This window comes from Zea mays, chromosome 5 (genome assembly GCF_902167145.1).
Source record: "Zea mays cultivar B73 chromosome 5, Zm-B73-REFERENCE-NAM-5.0, whole genome shotgun sequence".
NCBI lineage: Eukaryota > Viridiplantae > Streptophyta > Magnoliopsida > Poales > Poaceae > Zea > Zea mays.
In genome coordinates, this window is record NC_050100.1 from 23,421,862 (window position 1) to 23,440,940 (window position 19,079).

Genomic DNA, 19,079 nt, shown 5'->3' on the forward strand with positions numbered 1-19,079 from the left:
TGACTACCAGAGAGTCTCCGTATACCATCAATCTCTTGATGCCCAATGATATGGCGATGTTCAATCCATGGATCAGAGCTTCATACTCGGCTGCATTGTTGGAGGCTGGAAATAGCAACTGGAGGGCGTATTTGAGGTGCTCGCCTCCAGGTGCGGTGAAGAGAATTCCTGCTCCTGCTCCCTGTAGCTTCAGCGAGTCATCGAAATACATTCGCCATACTTCTGCAGTCTCTGGGTTATCTGGTACTTGCTGTTCAGTCCACTCTGATACGAAATCGACCAGTGCTTGAGTTTTGATGGCAGTGCAGGGTCGGAACTCGATGTCATGAGATCCCAGCTCGCAAGCCCACTTGGCTATTCGGCCAATGGCTTCCTTGTTGTGAAGAATATCCCCTATTGGAAAACCAGTGACTACTATGACTTTGTGGTCATCAAAGTAGTGACGTAGCTTGCGGGCAGTTAGAAGTACTGCGTATAATAGCTTCTGAACTTGAGGATACTTTTTCTTTGAGGGGCCTAGAACTTCACTGATGAAGTAAACATGATGTTGTACTGGATAGGCATGTCCTTCTTCTACTCGCTCGACTACCAACGCGGTGCTTACCACGTGAGTCGTGCAAGAGATATACAGTAGCAGATCTTCAGCTGGTTGAGTTGACGTAGCTCGTCGGGGTGGCTTCAGTACTGGTGGTGTTGTCAAGAATTTCTTCAGTGCATCTAGAGCTTCCTGTGCTTCTGAAGTCCACTGAAACTTATCCACCTTCTTGAGTAGCTTGTAAAATGGCAAACCTTTTTCCCCCAGCCTGGATATAAATCTGCTCAGAGCTGCCATACATCCAGTAAGTCGCTGAACCTTCTTTTGTGATCGAGGTGCTTCCATCTTCATGATAGCTTCAATCTTATCCGGATTAGCCTCAATTCCTCGGTGGCTGACGATAAACCCGAGCAACTTTCCTGCTGGTACCCCGAAAACACATTTTTCGGGATTAAGCTTCCATCTATATCGTCTCAGACTGTTGAAAACCAGCTGTAAGTCTTCGATGAAGTTTTCCGAATTCTCCGTTTTGATTACCACATCATCTACGTAGGCCTCCACACGCTTGCCCCAGTGATCGGCTAAGCACGTCTGGATGGCTCTCTGATAAGTCGCTCCAGCGTTTTTGAGGCCGAACGACATGGAGGTATAACAGAAAGCACCAAACGGAGTGATGAACACTGTTTTTTCCTCATCTTCCTTCGCCAAACTAATCTGATGGTATCTGGAATAGCAATCCAAGAAAGACAGCACAGAACATCCAGCGGTGGAGTCCACCACCTGATCTATCCTTGGTAGCCCGAAGGGATCCTTCGGACAGTGTTTGTTGAGATCGGTATAGTCGACGCACATGCGCCAATCCACTTTATTCTTTTTGAGTACAAGAACAGGGTTGGCTAACCACTCGGGGTGTAACACCTCTCTAATAAATCCAGCCGCGACCAAGCGAGCTAACTCGGCGCGAACGGCCTCTCTCTTGTCGGGTGTGAAACGACGTAGCTTTTGCCGAATCGGCCTTGCCTGGGGATAGACCTTCAGTTTGTGCTCGGCCAGTTCTCTTGGGACTCCCGGCATATCCGCATGTTGCCATGCGAATACATCTCGGTTATCTTGCAGAAACTGGACGAGCGCGCTTTCCTATTTGTCGTCCAAGCTGGAGCTGATGATGGCAGTCTTGCGTTCATCAGCGAACCCCAGGTTGATCCTCTTGGTTTCTTCAGTCGGCCGCATAGAGGTCGCGGCCTGAGCTTCGTTTGCCGGTACTGCAAGGTCCTCCTCAGGCTTAGAGTTCGCCAGTGTTGAAGGAACCGCCGACGGCTTGGTGGTGAGGGCTGCTTGGATGGCCACTCGGAAGCACTCTGCGGCGCCTTGGAAGTCGGCACGCACAGTTATGATTCCTTGCGGTCCTGGCATCTTCAGTATCATGTACGTGTAATGGGGGATGGCCATGAATTTGGCCAGCCCCGGCCCCGATGATGGCGTTGTACCCGCAGTCGAAGTTCGCCACTTCAAACCTCAGGATCTCGGTTCTGTAGTTCTCTGGAGTTCCGAAGGTGACAGGCATGTAGATGTGGCCTAGCGGGTATTCTCCTTCCGTCGGCACGATGCCAAAGAAAGGAGTGTCCGACTCGTGGAGCTCTTTGAGGTGAACTCCCAAGCCTTGGAGTGTCCGGGGGAAGGTGACGTTGATGCTGCTCCCCCCGTCCACTAGCACCTTCTTCACCCGGCTCTCTCGGATCACCGGATCGACGAGGAGCGGGTATTTTCCTGGATGGTCGAAGTTGAGCCATTGATCCTCCCGAGTGAAAGTGATCGGGTGCTCCGACCACCGGTATGGGGCGGGAGGGCCGGTGGTCGCCACCAGTATCTAGCGGTCGTTGAGCTTTTGTTGTCTTTTGTTCTCCTGCGACCCATGTCCGCCGAAAATGACATTGACCTCCCTGTCAACGCGCGGGAAGGCTCCTCCTCCTCCCTCCTCCTGCTGATGGGGTTGTCGTGGTTCATCTGGTCCTCCCCTCGGCGGAGGAGGAGGTAGAGGTTGGAAGGGTCGACCGTGCCCGACGGAGTGCTTGAAGTCCCGGCAGTTACGAAGAGTGTGGCGCATGTCCTTGTGGTACGGGCACTGGGCGTCGAGGATGTCGTCCAGCGTGCGCTCGCCTCCGCGGGGTCCTCCTCGGGCGCGAGAGGCAGGTGGTCCGGCGGCGTGCACTTCTTCGCGAGGCCTCTTCTCCCAGCGTTTGTCGGGTTGCTGGTTCGCGTCGCGTCGTGGTGCTGCCGGTGCGGGCTTTGCTCCTCCGATGAGGTCCTGAGCTCGCTCGTCGGCGGTGATGTAGAGATTGGCTTCCCGGAACAGCTCCTCGGAAGTAGTCGGCGCCTTCTGCAGTATGGCTCGGACGAAAGCCGAGTCATTGGATCCTCTGTACAAGTCCTCGATCACGGCCGCCTTCGTGACCTCGGGGATACGATTTCTCATGGTCTGGAACCTTTTGAGGTATGACCGAAGAGTTTCGTCCCCCCGGCGCTTGATGGATTTGAGGTCCCACGGTTGCGCCGGCTTGTCGGAGAGGGACTGGAAGTTGGCGGTGAAGCGTCAACTGAAGTCGCCCCAGTCGTCGATGCAGTGTCGGGGTAGATGTCGCAGCCATTGCAGTGCGTCTTGCCCAAGGACAATGGGTAAATACGCGGTCATCACGTCTTCGGACGCGCCGGCAGCTCGAGCAGCGGTGGTGTAGACGGCTAGCCAACCCCCTCGATCCTGCTTAGGTTCATATTTGTCGACATTGGATACCTTGAAGTTGGGAGGCCATTGGATGGCCCTAAGGCGCGGAGTAAGAGCAGACACTCCGCAGGTGTCCTCCTGTCGTCGGGGATGATGCCTGTCCCGGGGAGGGGAGTAGTTGTTGTGGTTCCTCGACCGTCCCCAGGTAGTACCGCCATTTGAGGCCGTTGCCAACTCAGTTCTGGTGGCCTGGCTCCGAGCTGGGATGCCATGATCCCTGTCGTACTCCTCCCGGCGGCGGATCTCGTTCTCATGCCGCCGTTCACGCGAAGCATTGATGGAGCTTCGCGTGTCTCGGTGACTGTTGATGGCGTGTCGTAGATCGTTCGGCGGGTGAGCGAGCGGTAGAAGATGGTTGGCTGCCTGGGTGAACAGTCGTCGGTAGCCCTCGGCGTCGGGAGTCCGAGGGAGTCCATCAGCTATCCGAGCTAATACTCCTCCGACTTCGCTCGGCGTGTTCATGGCTCGGGCAAAGTCGGGGTTCAGGTTGCGCCCGAAGAATGGATTCTCCCGACGTTGCCTTGCATCTTGCTCGGCTTGTTCCTGAGCTCGACGACGATCACGTCGTCGGGAGTTCCTTCGTTCTCTGAAGACGCGTTCTTCCGGAGTTTCTCCTATCTCCGAGACCTCGTCTCGCGAGACAGGTTGCTCCGGATCCCGTTCTCCGGCCGCGTGATGTCGTCGAATGTTCCTGCGCCGGTTCCTCCGTCGGCGGGATTCTCGTTGAGGCGGTTCTTCTCCGGGTGCGGTCGGCTCGTCGTCGGAGATGGTAGGCGACTCCACTCTCCCGATGAAGAGGACATCGGGGTAGAATGGTGCTGCTGTCGTGGCGACCTTCTTTCCGTTCTCCTTTGAGGGCGGAGGAACGGAAATAACAACTTGCTTCCCCTTGGTCTCCTTCTTCCTCGCGATCTGTGTCCGTTATTTTGTCGGGGAAGTAGACAGTGGAGTTCTCCGGGTCAGCGGGCCTTTGGCCCCCGTCTTTCCGGAGACGATCTTTTTCCGGAGAGCTGGAGGTTGCGCTTCTCCGGCATTTTCGGAGTTTGTTGGAGGAGACTTCTTTTCCGGTGGATCCGCGATGCGGTGTAGAGTTCTCTCTTCATCCGCCACGGATGAGATTGTTCCGAAGCAGAATATGGATCCGGGACGCAGGGTGATCTTGCTGTAGAAGGTGATGGCCATTGAGCTAGCTTGGATCGTCGACACACCCCCTACCTGGCGCGCCAGCTGTCGGTGTTTTGGGTCCGACCGCACACCCGGGGTTGCCCCTCAAGGTGTTTTTAGGAGTAGGACGGTGTCGACAACTGTAGCAAAATGGTTCGTGCCGATTGCACGAGGGACAGTGGACAAGGTTTACAGGTTCGGGCCGCTTAGAGATGCGTAACACCCTACGTCCTGGTGAGTATGCTTGGTGGACAAGGTTACAAGAGAGCTCTCTGAACTGGAGAATGCAGAGAGTTGATGTGGGTGGCTTAGTAATAGGGTCGATCGTTCTGAAGGGGTGCCCCCTAGGCCTTATATACTCGACCGTGGGGCAATACATGTGGATATGATAACAACGTGTAGCTAAAAGATAGTGAACTGTTTGAGTTTATCTCCCTGTAGTTCTGCCGACTTATCCTCGCATGGCTCCGTTGCATGGGGGCTCCAGCGCGGGAAAGTCGGATCTTCTGTTGTGGTTGCTCGCTCGACGTTGTGGGTCGTCCGGGTTTGCACCAATCCGGCCTCATGTCGATCTGCTTTGCTGGTTGCCTCTCCCCAGGACCACAAAAGAATGACCTTACGATTTATTGGGCCCTTGGGCCTTTCGTGAGGTCTTTTACTCTTTTAGTGGACCCGAGGGATATCTATCCCCCACACCAGCAACCTCTTCAGCCCAGGACGCTGCTCTGTTTCAGGAGTCTCGAGTCCATGTCCCTCGACGGCAGCTACGACATGGTACTCCTTCCCCCGCAGCGCGGCAGCGACAACGACGACCGTCAGCCCGCCCAGCAACGGCGAACTCGGCGATGTCTTCCCCCCGTGGCGGAAGAGCAGCATCCGGGTTTGTCCCGTCGCCTTCCTCGCCGCAGGAGGAGGAGGCGGGGCAACCGTGGCCAAGCAGGAGGCAGCACCTCGTTGGCTGTCGAGCGAGTCGACGACACCGGCACCCTAGCGGGGGACATGTCGGGCGTTGCCCTCGCGCCTGAGACAACGACGAGCGTCGTTTCCCCGCAACACGCCAACCCCAAGCGGACAGATGACGCCAGCACGCTCGCGAAGGGCTTGCTGGACGTTAGCCTCGTACCTGAGATAACGGTGCAGTCCGTCCCCGACGCGACTTCGTCACCGTCCATCGATCGAGAGGTACCGTCCGTTTTCCACCCTGTGCCTTTTAGATTCAACTTCGATCCACCAAGCGATCCCGCTTCGGTGAGCACTTTCATAAAGGCATATCCTAACCTTCCATGGTACCATATGTGGTCAACCTGGGACCGACTGATGGCCGTCTCGACCTACGGGCCCCCGGGTTCCGAGGAAGACGACGAGCCCGACTCTGGTTGGGATTTCTCCGGGCTCGGTAATCCTAGTGCCATGCGAGACTTCATGACCGCGTGTGACTACTGCCTCTCCGATTGCTCCGATGTTGGCCACAGCCTTGACGACGAAGGTTGTGGCCCAAGTCGCGAATGTTTCCACGTCGATCTAGGGGGTCACGACGATGGCAACCACCTTGGTATGCTGGAGTACGATGATCCCCCTGGGCCTGCGCCTCACGTTGACATCCTGCGGGAGCTAGCTGTGGTCCCAGTCCCTGCGGGGGGTCAGGACACACAGCTCGAGCAAATCCACGAGATGCAGGCCAAGCTCGACGAGGAAGCAGGACAACTTGTGCAGCTCCGGCAAAACATCGAGCAGGAGTGGGCAGGCCGAGCACTAGCCGGAGAAGCGCGTCATCAGGCCCAGGACATCCAACGCCATATCACTGACGATGCCAGGGCAAGGCTACCTCAGGCTTCCAGTGGGGTCGGCCAGAACCTGGCTGCAGCGGCAATACTACTCTGAGCGATGCCGGAGCCATCCACCACCGAGGGGCGGCGTATCCAGGAAGAACTCAAGAATCTCTTGGAGGATGCCGCGGTCCGACGGGCCAAGAGCTCTGCCTCCCGAAGGCAAGGGTACCCCCAGAGCATCGCGCCGTGACTTCCCGATTCATGCGGGAAGCCTCGGTCCACACCAGGCGCACGCGGGACGCGACACCTGCAGCCCTGGGTCGCCTCGGCAACGAGCACCGCCGCCATGACCGTCGAGCCTGCCTCGACGAAAAGGTGCACCAAGGCTACCACCCCAGGCGTGGGGGACGCTACGACAGTGGGGAGGATCGGAGCCCCTCACCCGAACCACCTGGTTCGCAAGCCTTCAGCCGAGCCATATGAAAGTCGCCTAGAGGGGGGGTGAATAGGGCGAAACTGAAATTTACAAATATAAACACAACTACAAGCCGGGGTTAGCGTTAGTAATAAAGAAACGAGTCCGCAAGAGAGGGCGCAAAACAAATCCCAAGCGAATAAGCAAGTGAGACACAGAGATTTGTTTTACCGAGGTTCGGTTCTTGCAAACCTACTCCCCGTTGAGGAGGCCACAAAGGCCGGGTCTCTTTCAACCCTTCCCTCTCTCAAACGATCCACGGATCGAGTGAGCTTTCTCTTCTCAATCACTTGGAACACAAAGTTCCCACAAGGACCACCACAAGTTTGGTGTCTCTTGCCTCAATTTACAAGTGAGTTTGATCGCAATGAAGAATCAAGAAGGAAGAAAGCAATCCAAGCGCAAGAGCTCGAAAGAACACAAGCAAATCACTCTCGCTAGTCACTAAGGTGTTGTGTGGAATTTGGAGAGGATTTGATCTTTTTGATGTGTCTAGAATTGAATGCTAGAGCTCTTGTAGTAGTTGGGAAGTGGAAAACTTGGATGCAATGAATGGTGGGGTGGTTGGGGTATTTATAGCCCCAACCACCAAATGTAGCCGTTGGGGAGGCTGTCTGCTCGATGGCGCACCGGACAGTCCGGTGCACACCGGACAGTCCGGTGCCCCCTGCCACGTCATCACTGCCGTTGGATTCTAGCCGTTGGAGCTCCTGACTTGTGGACCCGCCTGGATGTCCGGTGCACACCGGACATCTACTGTTCCTTGTCCGGTGTGCTGGAATGGGCGCGCCTAACATCTGCGCGCGCAGAGCGCGCATTGAATGCGCGGCAGAGAGCCGTTGGCGCGGAGGTAGCCGTTGCTCCGGAGTCGCACCGGACAGTCCGGTGCGCACCGGACAGTCCGGTGAATTATAGCGGACTAGCCGTTGGATTTTCCCGAAGCTGGCGAGTTCCTGAGGCCGACCTCCCTTGGCACACCGGACACTGTCCGGTGTACACCGGACAGTCCGGTGAATTATAGCGGAGTCGCCTCTGGAAATTCCCGAAGGTGGCGAGTTTGCGTTGGAGTCCTCTGGTGCACCGGACACTGTCCGGTGGTGCACCGGACAGTCCGGTGCTCCCAGACCAGAGGGCCTTCGGTTGCCACTTTGCTCCTTTGTTGAATCCAAAACTTGGTCTTTTATTGGCTGAGTGTGAACCTTTTGCACCTGTATAAACTATACACTTGGGCAAACTAGTTAGTCCAAACATTTGTGTTGGGTAATTTAACCACCAAAATTAATTAGGGACTAGGTGTAAGCCTAATTCCCTTTCAATCTCCCCCTTTTTGGTGATTGATGCCAACACAAACCAAAGCAAATATAGAAGTGGATAATTGAACTAGCTTGCATAATATAAGTGTAAAGGTTGCTTAGAATTTGAGCCAATATAAATACTTACAAGATATGCATGGATTGTTTTTTTTCTTATATAACATTTTGGACCACGTTTGCACCACATGTTTTGTTTTTGCAAATTCTTTTGTAAATTCATTTCAAAGTTCTTTTGCAAATAGTCAAAGGCAAATGAATAAGATTTTGAGAAGCATTTTCAAGATTTGAAATTTTCTCTCCCTGTTTCAAATGCTTTTCCTTTGACTAAACAAAACTCCCCCTAAATGAGATCCTCCTCTTAGTGTTTGTAACACCCACTTTGTAATTGCTAGAAATAATACCAATAGAGAAACAATTTCTCTTTATGTGAGTTTGATCTTTATGCATCATCATATGTGAACACCATGTCCAAGAACAATTAATAAAAAGATATGCTACTAAATTCTTGCATCATGCTGAATATTTTATTTTTGTGTGCATTTTGTAACAAGAAAATATTAAAGACCAAAAAGGGAAAATTAAATCCTAAAAGAAATTCTTGAATCTAGAAAAGAGAAGGAATATGAAAACATGAATAATATATTTGAATAAATATTCTCAAACCTAATACTTTTAATTGCACAAATATGGTTTGAAAATGAACTAGTCACAAGTTTGAATTTAAATTAGTATTTAAATTTGAATTTGTGAAAGAATGGAGAAAGGAGAAAATAAAAGAAAATAAAAGAAAAAGGAAAAGGAATACTATACCTGGATGGGCCAACGAACCTGAATTCGGCCCATCTCTACTCCATGCCGTCCGGCCCAGCTCCTGGAGATGGCGCCGACAGGTGGGCCATGTCTGTAAGTCACGCGCGCGCCTGTGCCTGCTTCTGGTCACTGACCGTGGGCCCGGTTCGTCAGCGCTTTCTTCCCCGGATGAATCGCGCCCGTCGTTGTTGCAGCCACCGCTTTGACCGGAGGAATCGGGTGGGATCTGGCCCGCGCTCTGGGTATAAAGATCCCGGGCGCGTCCGCCTCCTGCGACCTACCTTTACGCGAATCCGTTGACCACCACATTACTGCGCACGGACTGCACACGGGGTTAAGGAGGGCGTCGGCGGCGGATTGCGAACGGAGCGCCACCGCGGGATCGAGCTTCCCCTGCGACCGGGATATCGAGGTATGCACCGGGCTTTTCTTGAAGATCGATAGGAGGTATTCGATGGCGTGCCGCGTAGAAACCCTGGCGGGCGCCTCCGGAATTTCTCACCGGAGAAGCTCCGGCCGCCATGAACCACACAACACCGTGTGCCGGGTTCCTGGGTGCCTCACCACCGGCACTGGAACTAGGTTGGAGTTAGCGCTCTACTGTGCGTTGCGTAGATCTATTAGGTGGGGGTCGGGGGGCACTTGGACGCTAGGGCGCGGTCTCCGGTGAGCGCGCCGCCGTGGGGGGAATGACCGTCCACCGCCGTGGCGAGTTCCCAGGTTAGGAAGAAGCACGTGCGCCGTCCGATCTTGACGGACGGTCAGGATTAGATCATGACATACCGGTTTGCGTAATTGCGATCTGAGCCGTTGATCATGTATCCTGCGGCTCGGATTGTGTACCGGTTCGTAGGGTTGTGCGATCTAATCTGGGCCGCACATGTGTAATCGGACGGCCAGAAACCCTGGATACCCCTTCGTGATGACCGTTTTGCTAAAGAACCCCCGCGAAAGTTAGGAAAAAACCCGCAGTCCTGTCTGCAGGATTCTGTGTCTTGGGATCTTTTGCTCCGAGCCCCCTGCTGTTCTCAGATATTGAAGCCCAATCCAGTGCAGTTTAAAACTGAATAAATAAATTGGAAAATAGGTTTTTTAATATGAAAATAATTACTAGAACTTGATAAATCAATAGAAAATCCATTTTTAGTCCAAACCACTTCATTCCAGTTTCTAAAATTTTGTAATTTTATTATCCATCACTTAGAGCCTCTGTTTTATCATAAAAACAATAAGAAATATAATCTCTCACTTAATTCATTTTAAACATATAAAACCTTTGAAAATTCATAACTTAAAATCTATAACTCCGAAAATTATGATTTCTGTTCCTAGGATTTTATTTTAATGTCTATAATATTACTGTGTATTTTGTTTGTATGTTTGGTGTGATGTTAATTTTCTCTATATACTGTGCTTGTTTGTATTGTGGCGAGTAGAAGAGCACGTGACTGAGGATCCTGGTGAGAAGCAGATAGAAGTAGCTGAGCAGGAGCTCATTGAAGGCAAGTTGTGCCCTTGACCACTTTTTACCCAATAATGTTTTTTAATGTCACTTATTCATGCATAGGTTAATTTTGATGGGACCCAATAGGACACCCTAGATTGTTTATCTCATTACCTTGTTTACCCCTGAATCACTTGGGTAGTTCGCTATTGCTTTACATGGTTTTGGGATAATCATTTATTATATCTATGTTCTAATTATTCTTGTTATTCTATTTATGTTCATGTTAAGATCATTAATGTTAATTGGAACATAGAGCTTAACTTGAGAACCACGTGCCACCACAAGGGTTTAATGGGACGCCCTTGGCTGACTAATTAGGAAAGCTAGTGGAAGACTACCTTACCCGAAAGGGGCAAGGGCAGTAGGGGAGTGGTCAGTGTAGGGAGGTCCTTGGTTGATTTTGCTGCGATGGCGGTCGACAAGAACCCTGCATTGGAGCTTCCTATAAACTGTAGCGGGTTTTCGGAAGCTAGTGGAACTTTGTAAAGGCCTCGTAGTGTTACCCTGCCGCGCTTCCTAGGTAGAGGTGTATGGGATTCGCGACCCCTTGGCATATGGGTAGCATGACTTGTGGGTAAAGGGTACAACCTCTGCAGAGTGTAAAACTGGTATACTAGCCGAGCTCACGGTCATGAGCAGCTCAGGACTCTCTGATGTTTAAATTATGGAACTTAAATTCAATTTGGTCATTTGCATTGCATGGGATTATTATTAATTTTGTTCTATTACTTTATTTATGGTTTGGTATTTACTTACACTTAGTAATTGCTAATAAAATTTTGACCAACTACTTAAAAGCAATGCTCAGCTTTAACCATTCTCTTTGATAAGCCTTACACTCCATGAGCTCCCACCTTTGGTGAGTTCATGTCACATTATTCCCCACAACTTGTTGAGCGATGATCATGTGTGAGCTCACCCTTGCTGTCTCACACCCCCCCCACAGGAGAAGAGCAGGTGGTTCAGGAGGAGCCACGAGGCGAGGAGTTTGATCTGATCTAGGTGGCGTTTCTCAGTTGACATTGGCGCCAACGATCCTTAGTTCGTCTTATGTTTATTCTTTTATTTTGTAATAAGTCTTCCGCTATGTAATAAATACTCTGATTATTGTGACATTTATCTCTATACACTCTGTTATTATATATGTTGTCTTCTTGGCGCATGTATGAGATGCACCTGGCTTTGTTCCTTAAAGCCGGGTGTGACAGAAGTGGTATCAGAGGAAATGTTGACTGTAGGACGAAACCTAGATAGAAATGGATAAACCCTTACCTACTTACCTTATTCTTATTCATTCTATACTTACCTTACTCGGATTCTTTCTATACTTATCTTGATCCTGTCTCACCTTCTACCGTTCTACTCTGATTATTCTTACCTTTTTCTATTCTAAGACAAGATGGATTTCATACCTTGGAATCCTACATTTATGAACTCTTTAAGAGATAGGAGACCTAAGACAAATATTAAAATTATTTTCTCTATTAAAAATTTTGGTTGATTGTTCTGATGATCAATGCCTGATTTGCTTCTTTGATTGATTGAAATAGTATAGACGGGCATCTTAGCATGTACCACCATAAGGTAATGAATTAGCTTTGGTAGGTGACACACTTAGCTAATAAATCCCCGCAGTAACATTCCTCGTAATTTCTCGCCTTGTCTACAATCCTTTCTTTCGTACCCTGTGTTTCTAACCCAGATGGGCTACCCCTATAGTGTTAGAAGAGAGCACTATAGCCATGATCCTTGGTATGTCATGGTTAAGAAAGGCAAAGTCAGTATATACACTGTGCTAAGGGAACTGTAGAACTAACCAGTTCCAAAGGACAAAGATTTGAAGTTGAAGTAACTACCACCATCAGACTAGCAGCATTCCTAGTAGATGAAAAGTTTGTGGGTGACAACATCCATGCAGTTAGGGATTTTCCGGATGTCTTTCCAGAGGAGTTATTAGGGATGCCACCAGATATGGAAGTTGAGTTTGTCATTAATCCCTTACCTAAGACTGCCCCTATTTCTAAACGACCATACATGATGTCCGTAGAAGAGCTAAATGAACTTAAGAAGCAATTAATGGAATTACAAGAGGCTGGGTACATTTGTTCGGATTCTTCACCTTATGGAGCGTCGGTTCTATTTGTACAGAAGAAAGAAGGATCGCAAGGGATGTATGTGGATTATAGATCTCTTAATGATGTTACGGTAAAGAACAAGTATCTGTTGCCCCGTATTGAGGATTTATTTGATCAGATGAGAGGTGCAAAGGTATTCTCGAAGATTGATCTCCGATCGGGTTACCATCAGATGAGGATTAGACCATCGGATATTCCCAAGACAGCATTCTCGACTCGATATGGATTATATGAGTTCACAGTTATGTCGTTTGGATTGACCAATGCCCCAGCTTATTTTATGAACTTGATGAATAAGGTGTTTATGGAGTATCTGGACAGATTTGTCGTGGTATTCATCGACGATATTCTTATCTATTCTAAGAGTGATAGTGATCACGAGGAACATCTGAGATTGGTGCTGCAGAAGCGATGAGATATTCAACTCTACGCCAAGTTTAGCAAATGAGAGTTTTGGATTGGCGAGGTGCCATTCCTTGGACATATTATTTCTAATGGAGGGATAGCAGTGGATCCTGCTAAAGTCAAGGAGATAGTGGTGTGGAGCATACCCACTACAGTTACTGAGATTCGGAGTTTCTTGGGATTAGCAGGCTACTATCGGAGATTTATTGAAGGATTTTCTAAGATTGCTAAACCTATGACTTCACTTTTGGAGAAAGGAAGAGAATTTAAGTGGGACGAGAAGTGCCAAGACAGCTTTGATCAATTGAAGAAAAGATTGATGTCGCCACCAGTGTTGGTTATGCCAGACCTACTGAAAGGATTTGATATCTATTGCGATGCATGTGGCCAAGGCTTAGGATGTGTACTCATGCAAGAAGGACATGTGATTGCCTATGCGTCTCGTCAGTTACGGAGACATGAATTGAACTACCCCACGCATGACTTGGAATTGGCAGCCGTTGTGCATGCGCTTAAGATTTGGAGACATTATATCATGGGAACCAAGTGCCAAGTATATACGGATCATAAGAGTTTGAAGTATATATTCACTCAGAAGGATCTCAACCTTAGACAACGTCATTGGTTGGAGCTTATTAAGGATTACGACTTGGAGATTCACTATCACCCGGGCAAGACAAAAATTGGTTGTAGATGCCTTGAGTCGCAAGGAGCATGTTCATTCAGCTATTGTTGTCCAGCTACCTGATGAATTAGCAAAAGATTTTGAGAGGCTCAACCTGGGAATTGTTACACATACGAAAGGAGTTACTATTGAATTGGAACCTACCTTGGAGCAAGAAATTCGTAAAGGTCAGGTTGGTGATGCTAAAATCCAGGAGATAAAGGATCTGATAACAGAGGGTAGAGGCCCAGAATTCACGGAAGATGAACAAGGCACAATATGGTTCAAGGATCGGATATGAGTTCCTGAGATTGATAGCCTTCGTGAGACTATTTTAAAGGAAGCCCATGACTTGGATTATTCTATTTATCCTGGTAGTACCAAGATGTATCAGGATTTGAAACGGAAATATTGGTGGTATGGATTGAAAAGAGATGTAGCTGCACATGTGGCTATGTGCGATGTGTGTCAAAGAGTTAAGGCTGAACACCAGAGGCCAGCTGGACTACTACACCCACTGAAGATACCCGAGTGGAAGTGGGAGGAGATTGGTATGGATTTCATTATTGGATTGCCTCGCACCCAGAAAGGATATGATGTTATATGGGTGATTGTGGATAGATTGACTAAAGTGGCTCACTTTATTCCTGTGAAGACTACTTATAAAGGTTCTCAGCTAGCAGAGTTATATATGGCTCGGATTATGTGTTTACATGGAGTACCAAAGAAGATCGTGTCTGATCGAGGTTCGCAGTTTACCTCAAGATTTTGGAAAAGCTTTCATGAGAATATGAGTACGAAGTTGAATTTCAGTACGGCTTATCACCCTCAGACTGATGGACAAACTGAAAGGACTAATCAAGTATTGGAAGATATGTTGAGAGCTTGTGCACTTCAGCATGGAGGAAGTTGGGATAAAAGTCTACCTTATGCTGAGTTCTCATATAATAATAGTTATCAGGCCAGTCTGAAGATGTCACCTTTTGAAGCTTTGTATGGGAGAAAGTGCAGGACTCCTCTGTATTGGGATCAGACTGGAGAGAGACAGTTCTTTGGGCCTGAATTGATTCAAGAAGCAGAAGAACAAGTCCGTATAATTCGAGAGAATTTGAGAGTGGCTCAAACCAGACAAAAGAGCTATGCTGATAATAGAAGGAGACCACTGGAATTTGAAGAAGGAGATTATGTGTATCTCAAGGTGTCACCACTTCGTGGAATGAGGAGATTTAAAGTCAAGGGCAAATTGTCCCCTCGCTACATTGGACCATTCTTGATCTTTAGAAGAGTTGGGGAGATGGCATATCAACTCGAGTTACCTGATAGTCTATCGGATGTGCATAATGTGTTCCACGTATCTCAACTGAAGAAGTGTCTCCGTGTCCCTGAGGAACAGTTACCCATGGAAGAGCTCAGTGTTCAAGGTGATTTGACTTACACGGAGTACCCGATCAAGATTTTGGATACTTTGACTCGAGTTACAAGAAATAAGGTGATAAAGATGTGCAAAGTTCAATGGAGTCACCACGGCGAAGATGAAGCAACTTGGGAAAGAGAAGAAGAGCTTCGTATAGATTTTCCTCACCTTTTCCCTAGATCTTCCTAAATCTCGAGGACGAGATTATTTTTAAGGGGGGTAGGATTTGTAACACCCACTTTGTAATTGCTAGAAATAATACCAATAGAGAAACAATTTCTCTTTATGTGAGTTTGATCTTTATGCATCATCATATGTGAACACCATGTCCAAGAACAATTAATAAAAAGATATGCTACTAAATTCTTGCATCATGCTGAATATTTTATTTTTGTGTGCATTTTGTAACAAGAAAATATTAAAGACCAAAAAGGGAAAATTAAATCCTAAAAGAAATTCTTGAATCTAGAAAAGAGAAGGAATATGAAAACATGAATAATATATTTGAATAAATATTCTCAAACCTAATACTTTTAATTGCACAAATATGGTTTGAAAATGAACTAGTCACAAGTTTGAATTTAAATTAGTATTTAAATTTGAATTTGTGAAAGAATGGAGAAAGGAGAAAATAAAAGAAAATAAAAGAAAAAGGAAAAGGAATACTATACCTGGATGGGCCAACGAACCTGAATTCGGCCCATCTCTACTCCATGCCGTCCGGCCCAGCTCCTGGAGATGGCGCCGACAGGTGGGCCATGTCTGTAAGTCACGCGCGCGCCTGTGCCTGCTTCTGGTCACTGACCGTGGGCCCGGTTCGTCAGCGCTTTCTTCCCCGGATGAATCGCGCCCGTCGTTGTTGCAGCCACCGCTTTGACCGGAGGAATCGGGTGGGATCTGGCCCGCGCTCTGGGTATAAAGATCCCGGGCGCGTCCGCCTCCTGCGACCTACCTTTACGCGAATCCGTTGACCACCACATTACTGCGCACGGACTGCACACGGGGTTAAGGAGGGCGTCGGCGGCGGATTGCGAACGGAGCGCCACCGCGGGATCGAGCTTCCCCTGCGACCGGGATATCGAGGTATGCACCGGGCTTTTCTTGAAGATCGATAGGAGGTATTCGATGGCGTGCCGCGTAGAAACCCTGGCGGGCGCCTCCGGAATTTCTCACCGGAGAAGCTCCGGCCGCCATGAACCACACAACACCGTGTGCCGGGTTCCTGGGTGCCTCACCACCGGCACTGGAACTAGGTTGGAGTTAGCGCTCTACTGTGCGTTGCGTAGATCTATTAGGTGGGGGTCGGGGGGCACTTGGACGCTAGGGCGCGGTCTCCGGTGAGCGTGCCGCCGTGGGGGGAATGACCGTCCACCGCCGTGGCGAGTTCCCAGGTTAGGAAGAAGCACGTGCGCCGTCCGATCTTGACGGACGGTCAGGATTAGATCATGACATACCGGTTTGCGTAATTGCGATCTGAGCCGTTGATCATGTATCCTGCGGCTCGGATTGCGTACCGGTTCGTAGGGTTGTGCGATCTAATCTGGGCCGCACATGTGTAATCGGACGGCCAGAAACCCTGGATACCCCTTCGTGATGACCGTTTTGCTAAAGAACCCCCGCGAAAGTTAGGAAAAAACCCGCAGTCCTGTCTGCAGGATTCTGTGTCTTGGGATCTTTTGCTCCGAGCCCCCTGCTGTTCTCAGATATTGAAGCCCAATCCAGTGCAGTTTAAAACTGAATAAATAAATTGGAAAATAGGTTTTTAATATGAAAATAATTACTAGAACTTGATAAATCAATAGAAAATCCATTTTTAGTCCAAACCACTTCATTCCAGTTTCTAAAATTTTGTAATTTTATTATCCATCACTTAGAGCCTCTGTTTTATCATAAAAACAATAAGAAATATAATCTCTCACTTAATTCATTTTAAACATATAAAACCTTTGAAAATTCATAACTTAAAATCTATAACTCCGAAAATTATGATTTCTGTTCCTAGGATTTTATTTTAATGTCTATAATATTACTGTGTATTTTGTTTGTATGTTTGGTGTGATGTTAATTTTCTCTATATACTGTGCTTGTTTGTATTGTGGCGAGTAGAAGAGCACGTGACTGAGGATCCTGGTGAGAAGCAGATAGAAGTAGCTGAGCAGGAGCTCATTGAAGGCAAGTTGTGCCCTTGACCACTTTTTACCCAATAATGTTTTTTAATGTCACTTATTCATGCATAGGTTAATTTTGATGGGACCCAATAGGACACCCTAGATTGTTTATCTCATTACCTTGTTTACCCCTGAATCACTTGGGTAGTTCGCTATTGCTTTACATGGTTTTGGGATAATCATTTATTATATCTATGTTCTAATTATTCTTGTTATTCTATTTATGTTCATGTTAAGATCATTAATGTTAATTGGAACATAGAGCTTAACTTGAGAACCACGTGCCACCACAAGGGTTTAATGGGACGCCCTTGGCTGACTAATTAGGAAAGCTAGTGGAAGACTACCTTACCCGAAAGGGGCAAGGGCAGTAGGGGAGTGGTCAGTGTAGGGAGGTCCTTGGTTGATTTTGCTGCGATGGCGGTCGACAAGAACCCTGCATTGGAGCTTCCTATAAACTGTAGCGGGTTTTCGGAAGCTAGTGGAACTTTGTAAAGGCCTCGTAGTGTTGCCCTGCCGCGCTTCCTAGGTAGAGGTGTATGGGATTCGCGACCCCTTGGCATATGGGTAGCATGACTTGTGGGTAAAGGGTACAACCTCTGCAGAGTGTAAAACTGGTATACTAGCCGAGCTCACGGTCATGAGCAGCTCAGGACTCTCTGATGTTTAAATTATGGAACTTAAATTCAATTTGGTCATTTGCATTGCATGGGATTTTTATTAATTTTGTTCTATTACTTTATTTATGGTTTGGTATTTACTTACACTTAGTAATTGCTAATAAAATTTTGACCAACTACTTAAAAGCAATGCTCAGTTTTAACCATTCTCTTTGATAAGCCTTACACTCCATGAGCTCCCACCTTTGGTGAGTTCATGTCACATTATTCCCCACAACTTGTTGAGCGATGATCATGTGTGAGCTCACCCTTGCTGTCTCACACCCCCCCCACAGGAGAAGAGCAGGTGGTTCAGGAGGAGCCACGAGGCGAGGAGTTTGATCTGATCTAGGTGGCGTTTCTCAGTTGACATTGGCGCCAACGATCCTTAGTTCGTCTTATGTTTATTCTTTTATTTTGTAATAAGTCTTCCGCTATGTAATAAATACTCTGATTATTGTGACATTTATCTCTATACACTCTGTTATTATATATGTTGTCTTCTTGGCGCATGTATGAGATGCACCTGGCTTTGTTCCTTAAAGCCGGGTGTGACAGTGTTCAAGAGGGTTTTGATATATACTTTTGAAATATTATTTTTCTCCCCCTTTTGAACACAATAGGATACTAATTGAAAATATTCAATACTTAAGTTTTTAAAAATGGTGGTGGTGCGGTCCTTTTGCTTTGGGCTCATTTCTCCCCCTTTTTGGCATGAATCGCCAAAAACGGAATCATTAGAGCCCTCGAAGTGCTATCTCCCTCTTTTTGGTCATAAATAAATGAGTTAAGATTATACCAAAGAAGAAGTCCTTTTGCTTGGTGCTCATGTTTTCTCCCCCTAGATCGGAGAGTTGCTTGGAGTGACGGTGAAAGATGAGTTACGTAGTGGAAGCCTTTGTCTTTGCCGAAGACTCCAATTCCCTTTCAATACACCTATGACTTGGTTTGAAATAGACTTGAAAACACATTAGTCATAGTATATGAAAGAGATATGATCAAAGGTATATAAATGAGCTATGAGTGCAAGCTAACAAAAGAAATTCCTAGAATCAAGAATATTTAGCTCATGCCTAAGTTTGTTAAAAGATTGTTCATCAAGCGGCTTGGTAAAGATATCGGCTAATTGATCTTTAGTATTAATGTAAGAAATCTCGATATCTCCCTTTTGTTGGTGATCCCTCAAAAAGTGATACCGAATGGCTATGTGTTTAGTGCGGCTATGCTCGACGGGATTGTCGGCCATTTTGATTGCACTCTCATTGTCACATAGCAAAGGGAC